Here is a 22,319-nt window from a genome sequence, read left to right as displayed (position 1 = left end):
TGTAATTTGGTAGAGAGTTAAGAACAACAATGATGTCACACACGACTTAAGAGCACTTATTGGCAATGATAACTTCGTAGCTGAGATAACCCATATCTCAAACGGTTTGCTCATTTGGCTGCAGAAATTAAAGTCCACGTCGAGCAAAAGCAAGACAAGCGTAAAGCTTATTATGATCGTCGACGACGACAAGTTTTCTACAAGCAAGGTGATCTAGTATGGGTGACATTACATCCTGTTAGCAAGTCACAAAATAAGAAAAGTCGCAAATTTATGCCCAAGCGGGAAGGACCTTATTTAGTGGTTACTAATCGTTCACCCACTATGTATGACATTGCTGACCCAGCAAAGCCAGATGTAGCCCTTGGGACTTACCACAGCTCAGCCTTACGAGCATATAAACTCCCAGTTGCTAGAGACAGTGGAATTGTAGCACCCCTCCGGAGACGTGGCAGACCAAAGAAATTCCATGCTGACTCTTCGCCGAGACGTTATGCGAGCCAGAGGGGGAGTCTGTAACCGGACAACTTTTCCAGCTTGCCACCTAGCGGCCGGTCGATAAAACTTCAGTCTGTGCTTTGGAGTCAAAGATTAAGCATGATGCTTACGCCCGAGAAATGTACTTTTCCTTAAATGTTTGTCCTATTATTGTTTTTCGTGTGTTATGTTCTTTAATGTTTCATTAAAAAGATTTAAACCATTTCAGCTTCTTTCCTTAAGAGTTTTGTTTTTCCCTAGCAGGAATTGTTTTTGGCGCCCAACGCTAACTAGATTTCTTTACGGTCAAACTCATTATGTATGTATTAAACTATTATTTTATTTTACCCTGACTGAATATATTTAACACTCAAAATAGGAATAACTTCCCAATAAAATCCAAATATTCAGCATGGAATGATGAAAATTTGATATCTTATTATTTAAAGAAATATTACAATGGCTTGAAATATTTTGTAGGAATTGCCACCTCAAATAATGCATTATTATTTTAATTTAGAATAACTAACTACATAGCACACAATTTAGAAATGATATTTTATAGGTATCGGCAGTGAGAAAAATTATAACAAAATTGCAATAAGATAAGTTTGCTGTTCTTTTCCACTAATTCGAAATAACAGCAGACAAAAATGACATCCACCAGAAAAGGACATCTGAGGCGTTCAAATTAATTCAAGCGCAACGAAGCGGCTCTTTTAAGCATTTATTAAATTAACATGCCTTTGGGAGTTTAAAGAAACTACCAGGAATAATTGAAAATTTAACCAGAGTTCGTTAACACATCAAAACAAGAGAAAAAATGATAGAACCGTAACGTGACACATTTACAATAGAATACTTAAAAATGAAGAAACGTCGCGAAAGTTGAAATATTTTAGTTAAGAAAAATGTCTTATACCTGCAAATTTCAATTTAAAGTTTTTGAAAATTTCATAAAATTAGAATTATATATGTATTTTAAAAATCCTTCTCGTAGTAATGAATTTCAATATTCCAATAATATTATCTTTCTTGTATTCTGCATTGTGTTTGAAATAATTTATGTAATGTAACTGTTATTTATTCATTCAAAATGCTCGATGGTCGAAGAGTATTTACATTAACAGTTTAATCTCTCGTAACTTTGAAAACTGGTGTTTCAGCCCTTCTGAAATTAAAACGTTTCCTCCTTCCTGTTTTGTAATAGAACTGACGGCCTACATTGTCTTAGTAAATAAATAAATAAATTAAAATAAATGCAAAGATCGAATTCTGTGAATCACTTTCAGCGTCGAGAAAAACCAATATTTCTTCAATCTAGATCTCAACATGCTTGCATTCAGTCCCTCATTAATCCGTCCTAAGCGTTTCGAGGTAGGATTAATTTTCCAGGAATATTTTCATTAATTTTTTTTAACCTATATCTCAATGCACTTAGTTTTCAATCTTTCAGTGATACACCGAATCAGAATAATCTTCGAAAAATTTCGCACTTAACAATCCTACCACTATTTTTAAATGTCTAGGTTATATATAAACTTTCCGCGATGTAATTAACGTTAGCTATGCGCAGAGGCAGTGTCATAGCCGATGAGGTTCTACCGAGGCGTGACTATTGCTAGTTGAAAACTTTTCCCAATACCCCGCCCTGTCGACGTGAAATATCGTCGGCTGAGGCAATTTTTGGGAACTCCTTCGGGAGTTCATAATATTAAAAGTAGAACAAAGGGTTGATTTTGCAGCCCTATCGGGAATTCGAATGTGTCTACACGCGATTGCAGCGCCACTATCAGACAACATTTTTCTGCGTTTGTATAAAGATCGTAGCATTCGATGTTGCATTTCTGCATTCATTTTTCACGAATACCGAGTAGCATGCAGGTACTAATTTCTAGAAAAGCAGAATATATCAAAAATTGTCCGGACTGTATTCGTTATAGACCGAGTAATCAAAAGCCAACAGGTCTTCTGAGATCTCCAGTCTATGCACAGAGATTTGAAACTCTCGCTATCGATTTGTTTGGACCTCATCTCGTAAGAAGTGGATTTTTCTCGTAGAAGATACCAGTACAAAATGGGTGGAGTTATTTGCCCTTGAAGAAGCAACATCTGTAAATTGCGCCAAAAATTTAGTCGAAGTCTTCTTAAGATATGAACTCCCACCTACACTCATCAGTGATAATGGTTCACAATTTGTCAGTGCTGTAATGCAGCAAACTTGCAATTTTCATGGCATTAAGCAAGAACTTATTCCTGTGTATCATCCCCAATCTAACCCACCCGAACGTAAAAATAGAGATCTCAAACCCCAACTCGCCATACTAGTCAGAGATGAACACCACACTTGGGATGAAAAACTACCAATGATTCACTTTGCACTAAACACTGCCAAGTGCGAAACCACAAATCACACAGCAGCTTATATGTAATTTGGTAGAGAGTTAAGAACAACAATGATGTCACACACGACTTAAGAGCACTTATTGGCAATGATAACTTCGTAGCTGAGATAACCCATATCTCAAACGGTTTGCTCATTTGGCTGCAGAAATTAAAGTCCACGTCGAGCAAAAGCAAGACAAGCGTAAAGCTTATTATGATCGTCGACGACGACAAGTTTTCTACAAGCAAGGTGATCTAGTATGGGTGACATTACATCCTGTTAGCAAGTCACAAAATAAGAAAAGTCGCAAATTTATGCCCAAGCGGGAAGGACCTTATTTAGTGGTTACTAATCGTTCACCCACTATGTATGACATTGCTGACCCAGCAAAGCCAGATGTAGCCCTTGGGACTTACCACAGCTCAGCCTTACGAGCATATAAACTCCCAGTTGCTAGAGACAGTGGAATTGTAGCACCCCTCCGGAGACGTGGCAGACCAAAGAAATTCCATGCTGACTCTTCGCCGAGACGTTATGCGAGCCAGAGGGGGAGTCTGTAACCGGACAACTTTTCCAGCTTGCCACCTAGCGGCCGGTCGATAAAACTTCAGTCTGTGCTTTGGAGTCAAAGATTAAGCATGATGCTTACGCCCGAGAAATGTACTTTTCCTTAAATGTTTGTCCTATTATTGTTTTTCGTGTGTTATGTTCTTTAATGTTTCATTAAAAAGATTTAAACCATTTCAGCTTCTTTCCTTAAGAGTTTTGTTTTTCCCTAGCAGGAATTGTTTTTGGCGCCCAACGCTAACTAGATTTCTTTACGGTCAAACTCATTATGTATGTATTAAACTATTATTTTATTTTACCCTGACTGAATATATTTAACACTCAAAATAGGAATAACTTCCCAATAAAATCCAAATATTCAGCATGGAATGATGAAAATTTGATATCTTATTATTTAAAGAAATATTACAATGGCTTGAAATATTTTGTAGGAATTGCCACCTCAAATAATGCATTATTATTTTAATTTAGAATAACTAACTACATAGCACACAATTTAGAAATGATATTTTATAGGTATCGGCAGTGAGAAAAATTATAACAAAATTGCAATAAGATAAGTTTGCTGTTCTTTTCCACTAATTCGAAATAACAGCAGACAAAAATGACATCCACCAGAAAAGGACATCTGAGGCGTTCAAATTAATTCAAGCGCAACGAAGCGGCTCTTTTAAGCATTTATTAAATTAACATGCCTTTGGGAGTTTAAAGAAACTACCAGGAATAATTGAAAATTTAACCAGAGTTCGTTAACACATCAAAACAAGAGAAAAAATGATAGAACCGTAACGTGACACATTTACAATAGAATACTTAAAAATGAAGAAACGTCGCGAAAGTTGAAATATTTTAGTTAAGAAAAATGTCTTATACCTGCAAATTTCAATTTAAAGTTTTTGAAAATTTCATAAAATTAGAATTATATATGTATTTTAAAAATCCTTCTCGTAGTAATGAATTTCAATATTCCAATAATATTATCTTTCTTGTATTCTGCATTGTGTTTGAAATAATTTATGTAATGTAACTGTTATTTATTCATTCAAAATGCTCGATGGTCGAAGAGTATTTACATTAACAGTTTAATCTCTCGTAACTTTGAAAACTGGTGTTTCAGCCCTTCTGAAATTAAAACGTTTCCTCCTTCCTGTTTTGTAATAGAACTGACGGCCTACATTGTCTTAGTAAATAAATAAATAAATTAAAATAAATGCAAAGATCGAATTCTGTGAATCACTTTCAGCGTCGAGAAAAACCAATATTTCTTCAATCTAGATCTCAACATGCTTGCATTCAGTCCCTCATTAATCCGTCCTAAGCGTTTCGAGGTAGGATTAATTTTCCAGGAATATTTTCATTAATTTTTTTTAACCTATATCTCAATGCACTTAGTTTTCAATCTTTCAGTGATACACCGAATCAGAATAATCTTCGAAAAATTTCGCACTTAACAATCCTACCACTATTTTTAAATGTCTAGGTTATATATAAACTTTCCGCGATGTAATTAACGTCAGCTATGCGCAGAGGCAGTGTCATAGCCGATGAGGTTCTACCGAGGCGTGACTATTGCTAGTTGAAAACTTTTCCCAATACCCCGCCCTGTCGACGTGAAATATCGTCGGCTGAGGCAATTTTTGGGAACTCCTTCGGGAGTTCATAATATTAAAAGTAGAACAAAGGGTTGATTTTGCAGCCCTATCGGGAATTCGAATGTGTCTACACGCGATTGCAGCGCCACTATCAGACAACATTTTTCTGCGTTTGTATAAAGATCGTAGCATTCGATGTTGCATTTCTGCATTCATTTTTCACGAATACCGAGTAGCATGCAGGTACTAATTTCTAGAAAAGCAGAATATATCAAAAATTGTCCGGACTGTATTCGTTATAGACCGAGTAATCAAAAGCCAACAGGTCTTCTGAGATCTCCAGTCTATGCACAGAGATTTGAAACTCTCGCTATCGATTTGTTTGGACCTCATCTCGTAAGAAGTGGATTTTTCTCGTAGAAGATACCAGTACAAAATGGGTGGAGTTATTTGCCCTTGAAGAAGCAACATCTGTAAATTGCGCCAAAAATTTAGTCGAAGTCTTCTTAAGATATGAACTCCCACCTACACTCATCAGTGATAATGGTTCACAATTTGTCAGTGCTGTAATGCAGCAAACTTGCAATTTTCATGGCATTAAGCAAGAACTTATTCCTGTGTATCATCCCCAATCTAACCCACCCGAACGTAAAAATAGAGATCTCAAACCCCAACTCGCCATACTAGTCAGAGATGAACACCACACTTGGGATGAAAAACTACCAATGATTCACTTTGCACTAAACACTGCCAAGTGCGAAACCACAAATCACACAGCAGCTTATATGTAATTTGGTAGAGAGTTAAGAACAACAATGATGTCACACACGACTTAAGAGCACTTATTGGCAATGATAACTTCGTAGCTGAGATAACCCATATCTCAAACGGTTTGCTCATTTGGCTGCAGAAATTAAAGTCCACGTCGAGCAAAAGCAAGACAAGCGTAAAGCTTATTATGATCGTCGACGACGACAAGTTTTCTACAAGCAAGGTGATCTAGTATGGGTGACATTACATCCTGTTAGCAAGTCACAAAATAAGAAAAGTCGCAAATTTATGCCCAAGCGGGAAGGACCTTATTTAGTGGTTACTAATCGTTCACCCACTATGTATGACATTGCTGACCCAGCAAAGCCAGATGTAGCCCTTGGGACTTACCACAGCTCAGCCTTACGAGCATATAAACTCCCAGTTGCTAGAGACAGTGGAATTGTAGCACCCCTCCGGAGACGTGGCAGACCAAAGAAATTCCATGCTGACTCTTCGCCGAGACGTTATGCGAGCCAGAGGGGGAGTCTGTAACCGGACAACTTTTCCAGCTTGCCACCTAGCGGCCGGTCGATAAAACTTCAGTCTGTGCTTTGGAGTCAAAGATTAAGCATGATGCTTACGCCCGAGAAATGTACTTTTCCTTAAATGTTTGTCCTATTATTGTTTTTCGTGTGTTATGTTCTTTAATGTTTCATTAAAAAGATTTAAACCATTTCAGCTTCTTTCCTTAAGAGTTTTGTTTTTCCCTAGCAGGAATTGTTTTTGGCGCCCAACGCTAACTAGATTTCTTTACGGTCAAACTCATTATGTATGTATTAAACTATTATTTTATTTTACCCTGACTGAATATATTTAACACTCAAAATAGGAATAACTTCCCAATAAAATCCAAATATTCAGCATGGAATGATGAAAATTTGATATCTTATTATTTAAAGAAATATTACAATGGCTTGAAATATTTTGTAGGAATTGCCACCTCAAATAATGCATTATTATTTTAATTTAGAATAACTAACTACATAGCACACAATTTAGAAATGATATTTTATAGGTATCGGCAGTGAGAAAAATTATAACAAAATTGCAATAAGATAAGTTTGCTGTTCTTTTCCACTAATTCGAAATAACAGCAGACAAAAATGACATCCACCAGAAAAGGACATCTGAGGCGTTCAAATTAATTCAAGCGCAACGAAGCGGCTCTTTTAAGCATTTATTAAATTAACATGCCTTTGGGAGTTTAAAGAAACTACCAGGAATAATTGAAAATTTAACCAGAGTTCGTTAACACATCAAAACAAGAGAAAAAATGATAGAACCGTAACGTGACACATTTACAATAGAATACTTAAAAATGAAGAAACGTCGCGAAAGTTGAAATATTTTAGTTAAGAAAAATGTCTTATACCTGCAAATTTCAATTTAAAGTTTTTGAAAATTTCATAAAATTAGAATTATATATGTATTTTAAAAATCCTTCTCGTAGTAATGAATTTCAATATTCCAATAATATTATCTTTCTTGTATTCTGCATTGTGTTTGAAATAATTTATGTAATGTAACTGTTATTTATTCATTCAAAATGCTCGATGGTCGAAGAGTATTTACATTAACAGTTTAATCTCTCGTAACTTTGAAAACTGGTGTTTCAGCCCTTCTGAAATTAAAACGTTTCCTCCTTCCTGTTTTGTAATAGAACTGACGGCCTACATTGTCTTAGTAAATAAATAAATAAATTAAAATAAATGCAAAGATCGAATTCTGTGAATCACTTTCAGCGTCGAGAAAAACCAATATTTCTTCAATCTAGATCTCAACATGCTTGCATTCAGTCCCTCATTAATCCGTCCTAAGCGTTTCGAGGTAGGATTAATTTTCCAGGAATATTTTCATTAATTTTTTTTAACCTATATCTCAATGCACTTAGTTTTCAATCTTTCAGTGATACACCGAATCAGAATAATCTTCGAAAAATTTCGCACTTAACAATCCTACCACTATTTTTAAATGTCTAGGTTATATATAAACTTTCCGCGATGTAATTAACGTTAGCTATGCGCAGAGGCAGTGTCATAGCCGATGAGGTTCTACCGAGGCGTGACTATTGCTAGTTGAAAACTTTTCCCAATACCCCGCCCTGTCGACGTGAAATATCGTCGGCTGAGGCAATTTTTGGGAACTCCTTCGGGAGTTCATAATATTAAAAGTAGAACAAAGGGTTGATTTTGCAGCCCTATCGGGAATTCGAATGTGTCTACACGCGATTGCAGCGCCACTATCAGACAACATTTTTCTGCGTTTGTATAAAGATCGTAGCATTCGATGTTGCATTTCTGCATTCATTTTTCACGAATACCGAGTAGCATGCAGGTACTAATTTCTAGAAAAGCAGAATATATCAAAAATTGTCCGGACTGTATTCGTTATAGACCGAGTAATCAAAAGCCAACAGGTCTTCTGAGATCTCCAGTCTATGCACAGAGATTTGAAACTCTCGCTATCGATTTGTTTGGACCTCATCTCGTAAGAAGTGGATTTTTCTCGTAGAAGATACCAGTACAAAATGGGTGGAGTTATTTGCCCTTGAAGAAGCAACATCTGTAAATTGCGCCAAAAATTTAGTCGAAGTCTTCTTAAGATATGAACTCCCACCTACACTCATCAGTGATAATGGTTCACAATTTGTCAGTGCTGTAATGCAGCAAACTTGCAATTTTCATGGCATTAAGCAAGAACTTATTCCTGTGTATCATCCCCAATCTAACCCACCCGAACGTAAAAATAGAGATCTCAAACCCCAACTCGCCATACTAGTCAGAGATGAACACCACACTTGGGATGAAAAACTACCAATGATTCACTTTGCACTAAACACTGCCAAGTGCGAAACCACAAATCACACAGCAGCTTATATGTAATTTGGTAGAGAGTTAAGAACAACAATGATGTCACACACGACTTAAGAGCACTTATTGGCAATGATAACTTCGTAGCTGAGATAACCCATATCTCAAACGGTTTGCTCATTTGGCTGCAGAAATTAAAGTCCACGTCGAGCAAAAGCAAGACAAGCGTAAAGCTTATTATGATCGTCGACGACGACAAGTTTTCTACAAGCAAGGTGATCTAGTATGGGTGACATTACATCCTGTTAGCAAGTCACAAAATAAGAAAAGTCGCAAATTTATGCCCAAGCGGGAAGGACCTTATTTAGTGGTTACTAATCGTTCACCCACTATGTATGACATTGCTGACCCAGCAAAGCCAGATGTAGCCCTTGGGACTTACCACAGCTCAGCCTTACGAGCATATAAACTCCCAGTTGCTAGAGACAGTGGAATTGTAGCACCCCTCCGGAGACGTGGCAGACCAAAGAAATTCCATGCTGACTCTTCGCCGAGACGTTATGCGAGCCAGAGGGGGAGTCTGTAACCGGACAACTTTTCCAGCTTGCCACCTAGCGGCCGGTCGATAAAACTTCAGTCTGTGCTTTGGAGTCAAAGATTAAGCATGATGCTTACGCCCGAGAAATGTACTTTTCCTTAAATGTTTGTCCTATTATTGTTTTTCGTGTGTTATGTTCTTTAATGTTTCATTAAAAAGATTTAAACCATTTCAGCTTCTTTCCTTAAGAGTTTTGTTTTTCCCTAGCAGGAATTGTTTTTGGCGCCCAACGCTAACTAGATTTCTTTACGGTCAAACTCATTATGTATGTATTAAACTATTATTTTATTTTACCCTGACTGAATATATTTAACACTCAAAATAGGAATAACTTCCCAATAAAATCCAAATATTCAGCATGGAATGATGAAAATTTGATATCTTATTATTTAAAGAAATATTACAATGGCTTGAAATATTTTGTAGGAATTGCCACCTCAAATAATGCATTATTATTTTAATTTAGAATAACTAACTACATAGCACACAATTTAGAAATGATATTTTATAGGTATCGGCAGTGAGAAAAATTATAACAAAATTGCAATAAGATAAGTTTGCTGTTCTTTTCCACTAATTCGAAATAACAGCAGACAAAAATGACATCCACCAGAAAAGGACATCTGAGGCGTTCAAATTAATTCAAGCGCAACGAAGCGGCTCTTTTAAGCATTTATTAAATTAACATGCCTTTGGGAGTTTAAAGAAACTACCAGGAATAATTGAAAATTTAACCAGAGTTCGTTAACACATCAAAACAAGAGAAAAAATGATAGAACCGTAACGTGACACATTTACAATAGAATACTTAAAAATGAAGAAACGTCGCGAAAGTTGAAATATTTTAGTTAAGAAAAATGTCTTATACCTGCAAATTTCAATTTAAAGTTTTTGAAAATTTCATAAAATTAGAATTATATATGTATTTTAAAAATCCTTCTCGTAGTAATGAATTTCAATATTCCAATAATATTATCTTTCTTGTATTCTGCATTGTGTTTGAAATAATTTATGTAATGTAACTGTTATTTATTCATTCAAAATGCTCGATGGTCGAAGAGTATTTACATTAACAGTTTAATCTCTCGTAACTTTGAAAACTGGTGTTTCAGCCCTTCTGAAATTAAAACGTTTCCTCCTTCCTGTTTTGTAATAGAACTGACGGCCTACATTGTCTTAGTAAATAAATAAATAAATTAAAATAAATGCAAAGATCGAATTCTGTGAATCACTTTCAGCGTCGAGAAAAACCAATATTTCTTCAATCTAGATCTCAACATGCTTGCATTCAGTCCCTCATTAATCCGTCCTAAGCGTTTCGAGGTAGGATTAATTTTCCAGGAATATTTTCATTAATTTTTTTTAACCTATATCTCAATGCACTTAGTTTTCAATCTTTCAGTGATACACCGAATCAGAATAATCTTCGAAAAATTTCGCACTTAACAATCCTACCACTATTTTTAAATGTCTAGGTTATATATAAACTTTCCGCGATGTAATTAACGTTAGCTTTGCGCAGAGGCAGTGTCATAGCCAATGAGGTTCTACCGAGGCGTGACTATTGCTAGTTGAAAACTTTTCCCAATACCCCGCCCTGTCGACGTGAAATATCGTCGGCTGAGGCAATTTTTGGGAACTCCTTCGGGAGTTCATAATATTAAAAGTAGAACAAAGGGTTGATTTTGCAGCCCTATCGGGAATTCGAATGTGTCTACACGCGATTGCAGCGCCACTATCAGACAACATTTTTCTGCGTTTGTATAAAGATCGTAGCATTCGATGTTGCATTTCTGCATTCATTTTTCACGAATACCGAGTAGCATGCAGGTACTAATTTCTAGAAAAGCAGAATATATCAAAAATTGTCCGGACTGTATTCGTTATAGACCGAGTAATCAAAAGCCAACAGGTCTTCTGAGATCTCCAGTCTATGCACAGAGATTTGAAACTCTCGCTATCGATTTGTTTGGACCTCATCTCGTAAGAAGTGGATTTTTCTCGTAGAAGATACCAGTACAAAATGGGTGGAGTTATTTGCCCTTGAAGAAGCAACATCTGTAAATTGCGCCAAAAATTTAGTCGAAGTCTTCTTAAGATATGAACTCCCACCTACACTCATCAGTGATAATGGTTCACAATTTGTCAGTGCTGTAATGCAGCAAACTTGCAATTTTCATGGCATTAAGCAAGAACTTATTCCTGTGTATCATCCCCAATCTAACCCACCCGAACGTAAAAATAGAGATCTCAAACCCCAACTCGCCATACTAGTCAGAGATGAACACCACACTTGGGATGAAAAACTACCAATGATTCACTTTGCACTAAACACTGCCAAGTGCGAAACCACAAATCACACAGCAGCTTATATGTAATTTGGTAGAGAGTTAAGAACAACAATGATGTCACACACGACTTAAGAGCACTTATTGGCAATGATAACTTCGTAGCTGAGATAACCCATATCTCAAACGGTTTGCTCATTTGGCTGCAGAAATTAAAGTCCACGTCGAGCAAAAGCAAGACAAGCGTAAAGCTTATTATGATCGTCGACGACGACAAGTTTTCTACAAGCAAGGTGATCTAGTATGGGTGACATTACATCCTGTTAGCAAGTCACAAAATAAGAAAAGTCGCAAATTTATGCCCAAGCGGGAAGGACCTTATTTAGTGGTTACTAATCGTTCACCCACTATGTATGACATTGCTGACCCAGCAAAGCCAGATGTAGCCCTTGGGACTTACCACAGCTCAGCCTTACGAGCATATAAACTCCCAGTTGCTAGAGACAGTGGAATTGTAGCACCCCTCCGGAGACGTGGCAGACCAAAGAAATTCCATGCTGACTCTTCGCCGAGACGTTATGCGAGCCAGAGGGGGAGTCTGTAACCGGACAACTTTTCCAGCTTGCCACCTAGCGGCCGGTCGATAAAACTTCAGTCTGTGCTTTGGAGTCAAAGATTAAGCATGATGCTTACGCCCGAGAAATGTACTTTTCCTTAAATGTTTGTCCTATTATTGTTTTTCGTGTGTTATGTTCTTTAATGTTTCATTAAAAAGATTTAAACCATTTCAGCTTCTTTCCTTAAGAGTTTTGTTTTTCCCTAGCAGGAATTGTTTTTGGCGCCCAACGCTAACTAGATTTCTTTACGGTCAAACTCATTATGTATGTATTAAACTATTATTTTATTTTACCCTGACTGAATATATTTAACACTCAAAATAGGAATAACTTCCCAATAAAATCCAAATATTCAGCATGGAATGATGAAAATTTGATATCTTATTATTTAAAGAAATATTACAATGGCTTGAAATATTTTGTAGGAATTGCCACCTCAAATAATGCATTATTATTTTAATTTAGAATAACTAACTACATAGCACACAATTTAGAAATGATATTTTATAGGTATCGGCAGTGAGAAAAATTATAACAAAATTGCAATAAGATAAGTTTGCTGTTCTTTTCCACTAATTCGAAATAACAGCAGACAAAAATGACATCCACCAGAAAAGGACATCTGAGGCGTTCAAATTAATTCAAGCGCAACGAAGCGGCTCTTTTAAGCATTTATTAAATTAACATGCCTTTGGGAGTTTAAAGAAACTACCAGGAATAATTGAAAATTTAACCAGAGTTCGTTAACACATCAAAACAAGAGAAAAAATGATAGAACCGTAACGTGACACATTTACAATAGAATACTTAAAAATGAAGAAACGTCGCGAAAGTTGAAATATTTTAGTTAAGAAAAATGTCTTATACCTGCAAATTTCAATTTAAAGTTTTTGAAAATTTCATAAAATTAGAATTATATATGTATTTTAAAAATCCTTCTCGTAGTAATGAATTTCAATATTCCAATAATATTATCTTTCTTGTATTCTGCATTGTGTTTGAAATAATTTATGTAATGTAACTGTTATTTATTCATTCAAAATGCTCGATGGTCGAAGAGTATTTACATTAACAGTTTAATCTCTCGTAACTTTGAAAACTGGTGTTTCAGCCCTTCTGAAATTAAAACGTTTCCTCCTTCCTGTTTTGTAATAGAACTGACGGCCTACATTGTCTTAGTAAATAAATAAATAAATTAAAATAAATGCAAAGATCGAATTCTGTGAATCACTTTCAGCGTCGAGAAAAACCAATATTTCTTCAATCTAGATCTCAACATGCTTGCATTCAGTCCCTCATTAATCCGTCCTAAGCGTTTCGAGGTAGGATTAATTTTCCAGGAATATTTTCATTAATTTTTTTTAACCTATATCTCAATGCACTTAGTTTTCAATCTTTCAGTGATACACCGAATCAGAATAATCTTCGAAAAATTTCGCACTTAACAATCCTACCACTATTTTTAAATGTCTAGGTTATATATAAACTTTCCGCGATGTAATTAACGTTAGCTTTGCGCAGAGGCAGTGTCATAGCCAATGAGGTTCTACCGAGGCGTGACTATTGCTAGTTGAAAACTTTTCCCAATACCCCGCCCTGTCGACGTGAAATATCGTCGGCTGAGGCAATTTTTGGGAACTCCTTCGGGAGTTCATAATATTAAAAGTAGAACAAAGGGTTGATTTTGCAGCCCTATCGGGAATTCGAATGTGTCTACACGCGATTGCAGCGCCACTATCAGACAACATTTTTCTGCGTTTGTATAAAGATCGTAGCATTCGATGTTGCATTTCTGCATTCATTTTTCACGAATACCGAGTAGCATGCAGGTACTAATTTCTAGAAAAGCAGAATATATCAAAAATTGTCCGGACTGTATTCGTTATAGACCGAGTAATCAAAAGCCAACAGGTCTTCTGAGATCTCCAGTCTATGCACAGAGATTTGAAACTCTCGCTATCGATTTGTTTGGACCTCATCTCGTAAGAAGTGGATTTTTCTCGTAGAAGATACCAGTACAAAATGGGTGGAGTTATTTGCCCTTGAAGAAGCAACATCTGTAAATTGCGCCAAAAATTTAGTCGAAGTCTTCTTAAGATATGAACTCCCACCTACACTCATCAGTGATAATGGTTCACAATTTGTCAGTGCTGTAATGCAGCAAACTTGCAATTTTCATGGCATTAAGCAAGAACTTATTCCTGTGTATCATCCCCAATCTAACCCACCCGAACGTAAAAATAGAGATCTCAAACCCCAACTCGCCATACTAGTCAGAGATGAACACCACACTTGGGATGAAAAACTACCAATGATTCACTTTGCACTAAACACTGCCAAGTGCGAAACCACAAATCACACAGCAGCTTATATGTAATTTGGTAGAGAGTTAAGAACAACAATGATGTCACACACGACTTAAGAGCACTTATTGGCAATGATAACTTCGTAGCTGAGATAACCCATATCTCAAACGGTTTGCTCATTTGGCTGCAGAAATTAAAGTCCACGTCGAGCAAAAGCAAGACAAGCGTAAAGCTTATTATGATCGTCGACGACGACAAGTTTTCTACAAGCAAGGTGATCTAGTATGGGTGACATTACATCCTGTTAGCAAGTCACAAAATAAGAAAAGTCGCAAATTTATGCCCAAGCGGGAAGGACCTTATTTAGTGGTTACTAATCGTTCACCCACTATGTATGACATTGCTGACCCAGCAAAGCCAGATGTAGCCCTTGGGACTTACCACAGCTCAGCCTTACGAGCATATAAACTCCCAGTTGCTAGAGACAGTGGAATTGTAGCACCCCTCCGGAGACGTGGCAGACCAAAGAAATTCCATGCTGACTCTTCGCCGAGACGTTATGCGAGCCAGAGGGGGAGTCTGTAACCGGACAACTTTTCCAGCTTGCCACCTAGCGGCCGGTCGATAAAACTTCAGTCTGTGCTTTGGAGTCAAAGATTAAGCATGATGCTTACGCCCGAGAAATGTACTTTTCCTTAAATGTTTGTCCTATTATTGTTTTTCGTGTGTTATGTTCTTTAATGTTTCATTAAAAAGATTTAAACCATTTCAGCTTCTTTCCTTAAGAGTTTTGTTTTTCCCTAGCAGGAATTGTTTTTGGCGCCCAACGCTAACTAGATTTCTTTACGGTCAAACTCATTATGTATGTATTAAACTATTATTTTATTTTACCCTGACTGAATATATTTAACACTCAAAATAGGAATAACTTCCCAATAAAATCCAAATATTCAGCATGGAATGATGAAAATTTGATATCTTATTATTTAAAGAAATATTACAATGGCTTGAAATATTTTGTAGGAATTGCCACCTCAAATAATGCATTATTATTTTAATTTAGAATAACTAACTACATAGCACACAATTTAGAAATGATATTTTATAGGTATCGGCAGTGAGAAAAATTATAACAAAATTGCAATAAGATAAGTTTGCTGTTCTTTTCCACTAATTCGAAATAACAGCAGACAAAAATGACATCCACCAGAAAAGGACATCTGAGGCGTTCAAATTAATTCAAGCGCAACGAAGCGGCTCTTTTAAGCATTTATTAAATTAACATGCCTTTGGGAGTTTAAAGAAACTACCAGGAATAATTGAAAATTTAACCAGAGTTCGTTAACACATCAAAACAAGAGAAAAAATGATAGAACCGTAACGTGACACATTTACAATAGAATACTTAAAAATGAAGAAACGTCGCGAAAGTTGAAATATTTTAGTTAAGAAAAATGTCTTATACCTGCAAATTTCAATTTAAAGTTTTTGAAAATTTCATAAAATTAGAATTATATATGTATTTTAAAAATCCTTCTCGTAGTAATGAATTTCAATATTCCAATAATATTATCTTTCTTGTATTCTGCATTGTGTTTGAAATAATTTATGTAATGTAACTGTTATTTATTCATTCAAAATGCTCGATGGTCGAAGAGTATTTACATTAACAGTTTAATCTCTCGTAACTTTGAAAACTGGTGTTTCAGCCCTTCTGAAATTAAAACGTTTCCTCCTTCCTGTTTTGTAATAGAACTGACGGCCTACATTGTCTTAGTAAATAAATAAATAAATTAAAATAAATGCAAAGATCGAATTCTGTGAATCACTTTCAGCGTCGAGAAAAACCAATATTTCTTCAATCTAGATCTCAACATGCTTGCATTCAGTCCCTCATTAATCCGTCCTAAGCGTTTCGAGGTAGGATTAATTTTCCAGGAATATTTTCATTAATTTTTTTTAACCTATATCTCAATGCACTTAGTTTTCAATCTTTCAGTGATACACCGAATCAGAATAATCTTCGAAAAATTTCGCACTTAACAATCCTACCACTATTTTTAAATGTCTAGGTTATATATAAACTTTCCGCGATGTAATTAACGTTAGCTTTGCGCAGAGGCAGTGTCATAGCCAATGAGGTTCTACCGAGGCGTGACTATTGCTAGTTGAAAACTTTTCCCAATACCCCGCCCTGTCGACGTGAAATATCGTCGGCTGAGGCAATTTTTGGGAACTCCTTCGGGAGTTCATAATATTAAAAGTAGAACAAAGGGTTGATTTTGCAGCCCTATCGGGAATTCGAATGTGTCTACACGCGATTGCAGCGCCACTATCAGACAACATTTTTCTGCGTTTGTATAAAGATCGTAGCATTCGATGTTGCATTTCTGCATTCATTTTTCACGAATACCGAGTAGCATGCAGGTACTAATTTCTAGAAAAGCAGAATATATCAAAAATTGTCCGGACTGTATTCGTTATAGACCGAGTAATCAAAAGCCAACAGGTCTTCTGAGATCTCCAGTCTATGCACAGAGATTTGAAACTCTCGCTATCGATTTGTTTGGACCTCATCTCGTAAGAAGTGGATTTTTCTCGTAGAAGATACCAGTACAAAATGGGTGGAGTTATTTGCCCTTGAAGAAGCAACATCTGTAAATTGCGCCAAAAATTTAGTCGAAGTCTTCTTAAGATATGAACTCCCACCTACACTCATCAGTGATAATGGTTCACAATTTGTCAGTGCTGTAATGCAGCAAACTTGCAATTTTCATGGCATTAAGCAAGAACTTATTCCTGTGTATCATCCCCAATCTAACCCACCCGAACGTAAAAATAGAGATCTCAAACCCCAACTCGCCATACTAGTCAGAGATGAACACCACACTTGGGATGAAAAACTACCAATGATTCACTTTGCACTAAACACTGCCAAGTGCGAAACCACAAATCACACAGCAGCTTATATGTAATTTGGTAGAGAGTTAAGAACAACAATGATGTCACACACGACTTAAGAGCACTTATTGGCAATGATAACTTCGTAGCTGAGATAACCCATATCTCAAACGGTTTGCTCATTTGGCTGCAGAAATTAAAGTCCACGTCGAGCAAAAGCAAGACAAGCGTAAAGCTTATTATGATCGTCGACGACGACAAGTTTTCTACAAGCAAGGTGATCTAGTATGGGTGACATTACATCCTGTTAGCAAGTCACAAAATAAGAAAAGTCGCAAATTTATGCCCAAGCGGGAAGGACCTTATTTAGTGGTTACTAATCGTTCACCCACTATGTATGACATTGCTGACCCAGCAAAGCCAGATGTAGCCCTTGGGACTTACCACAGCTCAGCCTTACGAGCATATAAACTCCCAGTTGCTAGAGACAGTGGAATTGTAGCACCCCTCCTGAGACGTGGCAGACCAAAGAAATTCCATGCTGACTCTTCGCCGAGACGTTATGCGAGCCAGAGGGGGAGTCTGTAACCGGACAACTTTTCCAGCTTGCCACCTAGCGGCCGGTCGATAAAACTTCAGTCTGTGCTTTGGAGTCAAAGACTAAGCATGATGCTTACGCCCGAGAAATGTACTTTTCCTTAAATGTTTGTCCTATTATTGTTTTTCGTGTGTTATGTTCTTTAATGTTTCATTAAAAAGATTTAAACCATTTCAGCTTCTTTCCTTAAGAGTTTTGTTTTTCCCTAGCAGGAATTGTTTTTGGCGCCCAACGCTAACTAGATTTCTTTACGGTCAAACTCATTATGTATGTATTAAACTATTATTTTATTTTACCCTGACTGAATATATTTAACACTCAAAATAGGAATAACTTCCCAATAAAATCCAAATATTCAGCATGGAATGATGAAAATTTGATATCTTATTATTTAAAGAAATATTACAATGGCTTGAAATATTTTGTAGGAATTGCCACCTCAAATAATGCATTATTATTTTAATTTAGAATAACTAACTACATAGCACACAATTTAGAAATGATATTTTATAGGTATCGGCAGTGAGAAAAATTATAACAAAATTGCAATAAGATAAGTTTGCTGTTCTTTTCCACTAATTCGAAATAACAGCAGACAAAAATGACATCCACCAGAAAAGGACATCTGAGGCGTTCAAATTAATTCAAGCGCAACGAAGCGGCTCTTTTAAGCATTTATTAAATTAACATGCCTTTGGGAGTTTAAAGAAACTACCAGGAATAATTGAAAATTTAACCAGAGTTCGTTAACACATCAAAACAAGAGAAAAAATGATAGAACCGTAACGTGACACATTTACAATAGAATACTTAAAAATGAAGAAACGTCGCGAAAGTTGAAATATTTTAGTTAAGAAAAATGTCTTATACCTGCAAATTTCAATTTAAAGTTTTTGAAAATTTCATAAAATTAGAATTATATATGTATTTTAAAAATCCTTCTCGTAGTAATGAATTTCAATATTCCAATAATATTATCTTTCTTGTATTCTGCATTGTGTTTGAAATAATTTATGTAATGTAACTGTTATTTATTCATTCAAAATGCTCGATGGTCGAAGAGTATTTACATTAACAGTTTAATCTCTCGTAACTTTGAAAACTGGTGTTTCAGCCCTTCTGAAATTAAAACGTTTCCTCCTTCCTGTTTTGTAATAGAACTGACGGCCTACATTGTCTTAGTAAATAAATAAATAAATTAAAATAAATGCAAAGATCGAATTCTGTGAATCACTTTCAGCGTCGAGAAAAACCAATATTTCTTCAATCTAGATCTCAACATGCTTGCATTCAGTCCCTCATTAATCCGTCCTAAGCGTTTCGAGGTAGGATTAATTTTCCAGGAATATTTTCATTAATTTTTTTTAACCTATATCTCAATGCACTTAGTTTTCAATCTTTCAGTGATACACCGAATCAGAATAATCTTCGAAAAATTTCGCACTTAACAATCCTACCACTATTTTTAAATGTCTAGGTTATATATAAACTTTCCGCGATGTAATTAACGTTAGCTTTGCGCAGAGGCAGTGTCATAGCCAATGAGGTTCTACCGAGGCGTGACTATTGCTAGTTGAAAACTTTTCCCAATACCCCGCCCTGTCGACGTGAAATATCGTCGGCTGAGGCAATTTTTGGGAACTCCTTCGGGAGTTCATAATATTAAAAGTAGAACAAAGGGTTGATTTTGCAGCCCTATCGGGAATTCGAATGTGTCTACACGCGATTGCAGCGCCACTATCAGACAACATTTTTCTGCGTTTGTATAAAGATCGTAGCATTCGATGTTGCATTTCTGCATTCATTTTTCACGAATACCGAGTAGCATGCAGGTACTAATTTCTAGAAAAGCAGAATATATCAAAAATTGTCCGGACTGTATTCGTTATAGACCGAGTAATCAAAAGCCAACAGGTCTTCAGAGATCTCCAGTCTATGCACAGAGATTTGAAACTCTCGCTATCGATTTGTTTGGACCTCATCTCGTAAGAAGTGGATTTTTCTCGTAGAAGATACCAGTACAAAATTGGTGGAGTTATTTGCCCTTGAAGAAGCAACATCTGTAAATTGCGCCAAAAATTTAGTCGAAGTCTTCTTAAGATATGAACTCCCACCTACACTCATCAGTGATAATGGTTCACAATTTGTCAGTGCTGTAATGCAGCAAACTTGCAATTTTCATGGCATTAAGCAAGAACTTATTCCTGTGTATCATCCCCAATCTAACCCACCCGAACGTAAAAATAGAGATCTCAAACCCCAACTCGCCATACTAGTCAGAGATGAACACCACACTTGGGATGAAAAACTACCAATGATTCACTTTGCACTAAACACTGCCAAGTGCGAAACCACAAATCACACAGCAGCTTATATGTAATTTGGTAGAGAGTTAAGAACAACAATGATGTCACACACGACTTAAGAGCACTTATTGGCAATGATAACTTCGTAGCTGAGATAACCCATATCTCAAACGGTTTGCTCATTTGGCTGCAGAAATTAAAGTCCACGTCGAGCAAAAGCAAGACAAGCGTAAAGCTTATTATGATCGTCGACGACGACAAGTTTTCTACAAGCAAGGTGATCTAGTATGGGTGACATTACATCCTGTTAGCAAGTCACAAAATAAGAAAAGTCGCAAATTTATGCCCAAGCGGGAAGGACCTTATTTAGTGGTTACTAATCGTTCACCCACTATGTATGACATTGCTGACCCAGCAAAGCCAGATGTAGCCCTTGGGACTTACCACAGCTCAGCCTTACGAGCATATAAACTCCCAGTTGCTAGAGACAGTGGAATTGTAGCACCCCTCCTGAGACGTGGCAGACCAAAGAAATTCCATGCTGACTCTTCGCCGAGACGTTATGCGAGCCAGAGGGGGAGTCTGTAACCGGACAACTTTTCCAGCTTGCCACCTAGCGGCCGGTCGATAAAACTTCAGTCTGTGCTTTGGAGTCAAAGACTAAGCATGATGCTTACGCCCGAGAAATGTACTTTTCCTTAAATGTTTGTTCTATTATTGTTTTTCGTGTGTTATGTTCTTTAATGTTTCATTAAAAAGATTTAAACCATTTCAGCTTCTTTCCTTAAGAGTTTTGTTTTTCCCTAGCAGGAATTGTTTTTGGCGCCCAACGCTAACTAGATTTCTTTACGGTCAAACTCATTATGTATGTATTAAACTATTATTTTATTTTACCCTGACTGAATATATTTAACACTCAAAATAGGAATAACTTCCCAATAAAATCCAAATATTCAGCATGGAATGATGAAAATTTGATATCTTATTATTTAAAGAAATATTACAATGGCTTGAAATATTTTGTAGGAATTGCCACCTCAAATAATGCATTATTATTTTAATTTAGAATAACTAACTACATAGCACACAATTTAGAAATGATATTTTATAGGTATCGGCAGTGAGAAAAATTATAACAAAATTGCAATAAGATAAGTTTGCTGTTCTTTTCCACTAATTCGAAATAACAGCAGACAAAAATGACATCCACCAGAAAAGGACATCTGAGGCGTTCAAATTAATTCAAGCGCAACGAAGCGGCTCTTTTAAGCATTTATTAAATTAACATGCCTTTGGGAGTTTAAAGAAACTACCAGGAATAATTGAAAATTTAACCAGAGTTCGTTAACACATCAAAACAAGAGAAAAAATGATAGAACCGTAACGTGACACATTTACAATAGAATACTTAAAAATGAAGAAACGTCGCGAAAGTTGAAATATTTTAGTTAAGAAAAATGTCTTATACCTGCAAATTTCAATTTAAAGTTTTTGAAAATTTCATAAAATTAGAATTATATATGTATTTTAAAAATCCTTCTCGTAGTAATGAATTTCAATATTCCAATAATATTATCTTTCTTGTATTCTGCATTGTGTTTGAAATAATTTATGTAATGTAACTGTTATTTATTCATTCAAAATGCTCGATGGTCGAAGAGTATTTACATTAACAGTTTAATCTCTCGTAACTTTGAAAACTGGTGTTTCAGCCCTTCTGAAATTAAAACGTTTCCTCCTTCCTGTTTTGTAATAGAACTGACGGCCTACATTGTCTTAGTAAATAAATAAATAAATTAAAATAAATGCAAAGATCGAATTCTGTGAATCACTTTCAGCGTCGAGAAAAACCAATATTTCTTCAATCTAGATCTCAACATGCTTGCATTCAGTCCCTCATTAATCCGTCCTAAGCGTTTCGAGGTAGGATTAATTTTCCAGGAATATTTTCATTAATTTTTTTTAACCTATATCTCAATGCACTTAGTTTTCAATCTTTCAGTGATACACCGAATCAGAATAATCTTCGAAAAATTTCGCACTTAACAATCCTACCACTA

The 22,319-nt window shown here is 36.0% G+C and overlaps 7 non-coding genes across 7 annotated transcripts; all 7 read left to right on the top strand.

Moving 5' to 3' along the window:
• Positions 1-2,041: 2,041 nt before the first annotated feature.
• LOC129973118 (U4 spliceosomal RNA) lies at positions 2,042-2,182 on the top strand. Its single transcript, XR_008784951.1, has one exon. It is a non-coding gene; the product is annotated as a U4 spliceosomal RNA (small nuclear RNA).
• Positions 2,183-4,945: 2,763 nt separating this feature from the next.
• LOC129973117 (U4 spliceosomal RNA) lies at positions 4,946-5,086 on the top strand. Its single transcript, XR_008784950.1, has one exon. It is a non-coding gene; the product is annotated as a U4 spliceosomal RNA (small nuclear RNA).
• A 2,763-nt stretch (positions 5,087-7,849) lies between these two features.
• Positions 7,850-7,990, top strand: LOC129973116 (U4 spliceosomal RNA). Its single transcript, XR_008784949.1, has one exon. It is a non-coding gene; the product is annotated as a U4 spliceosomal RNA (small nuclear RNA).
• A 2,763-nt stretch (positions 7,991-10,753) lies between these two features.
• LOC129973108 (U4 spliceosomal RNA) lies at positions 10,754-10,894 on the top strand. Its single transcript, XR_008784941.1, has one exon. It is a non-coding gene; the product is annotated as a U4 spliceosomal RNA (small nuclear RNA).
• Positions 10,895-13,657: 2,763 nt separating this feature from the next.
• LOC129973107 (U4 spliceosomal RNA) lies at positions 13,658-13,798 on the top strand. The gene has a single exon (XR_008784940.1). It is a non-coding gene; the product is annotated as a U4 spliceosomal RNA (small nuclear RNA).
• Positions 13,799-16,561: 2,763 nt separating this feature from the next.
• Positions 16,562-16,702, top strand: LOC129973106 (U4 spliceosomal RNA). The gene has a single exon (XR_008784939.1). It is a non-coding gene; the product is annotated as a U4 spliceosomal RNA (small nuclear RNA).
• Positions 16,703-19,465: 2,763 nt separating this feature from the next.
• LOC129973105 (U4 spliceosomal RNA) lies at positions 19,466-19,606 on the top strand. Its single transcript, XR_008784938.1, has one exon. It is a non-coding gene; the product is annotated as a U4 spliceosomal RNA (small nuclear RNA).
• Positions 19,607-22,319: the final 2,713 nt, after the last annotated feature.

This window comes from Argiope bruennichi, chromosome 6 (genome assembly GCF_947563725.1).
Source record: "Argiope bruennichi chromosome 6, qqArgBrue1.1, whole genome shotgun sequence".
NCBI lineage: Eukaryota > Metazoa > Arthropoda > Arachnida > Araneae > Araneidae > Argiope > Argiope bruennichi.
Note: the sequence above shows the minus strand (reverse complement) of the source record. Positions and strands in the feature narration are given on the sequence as shown.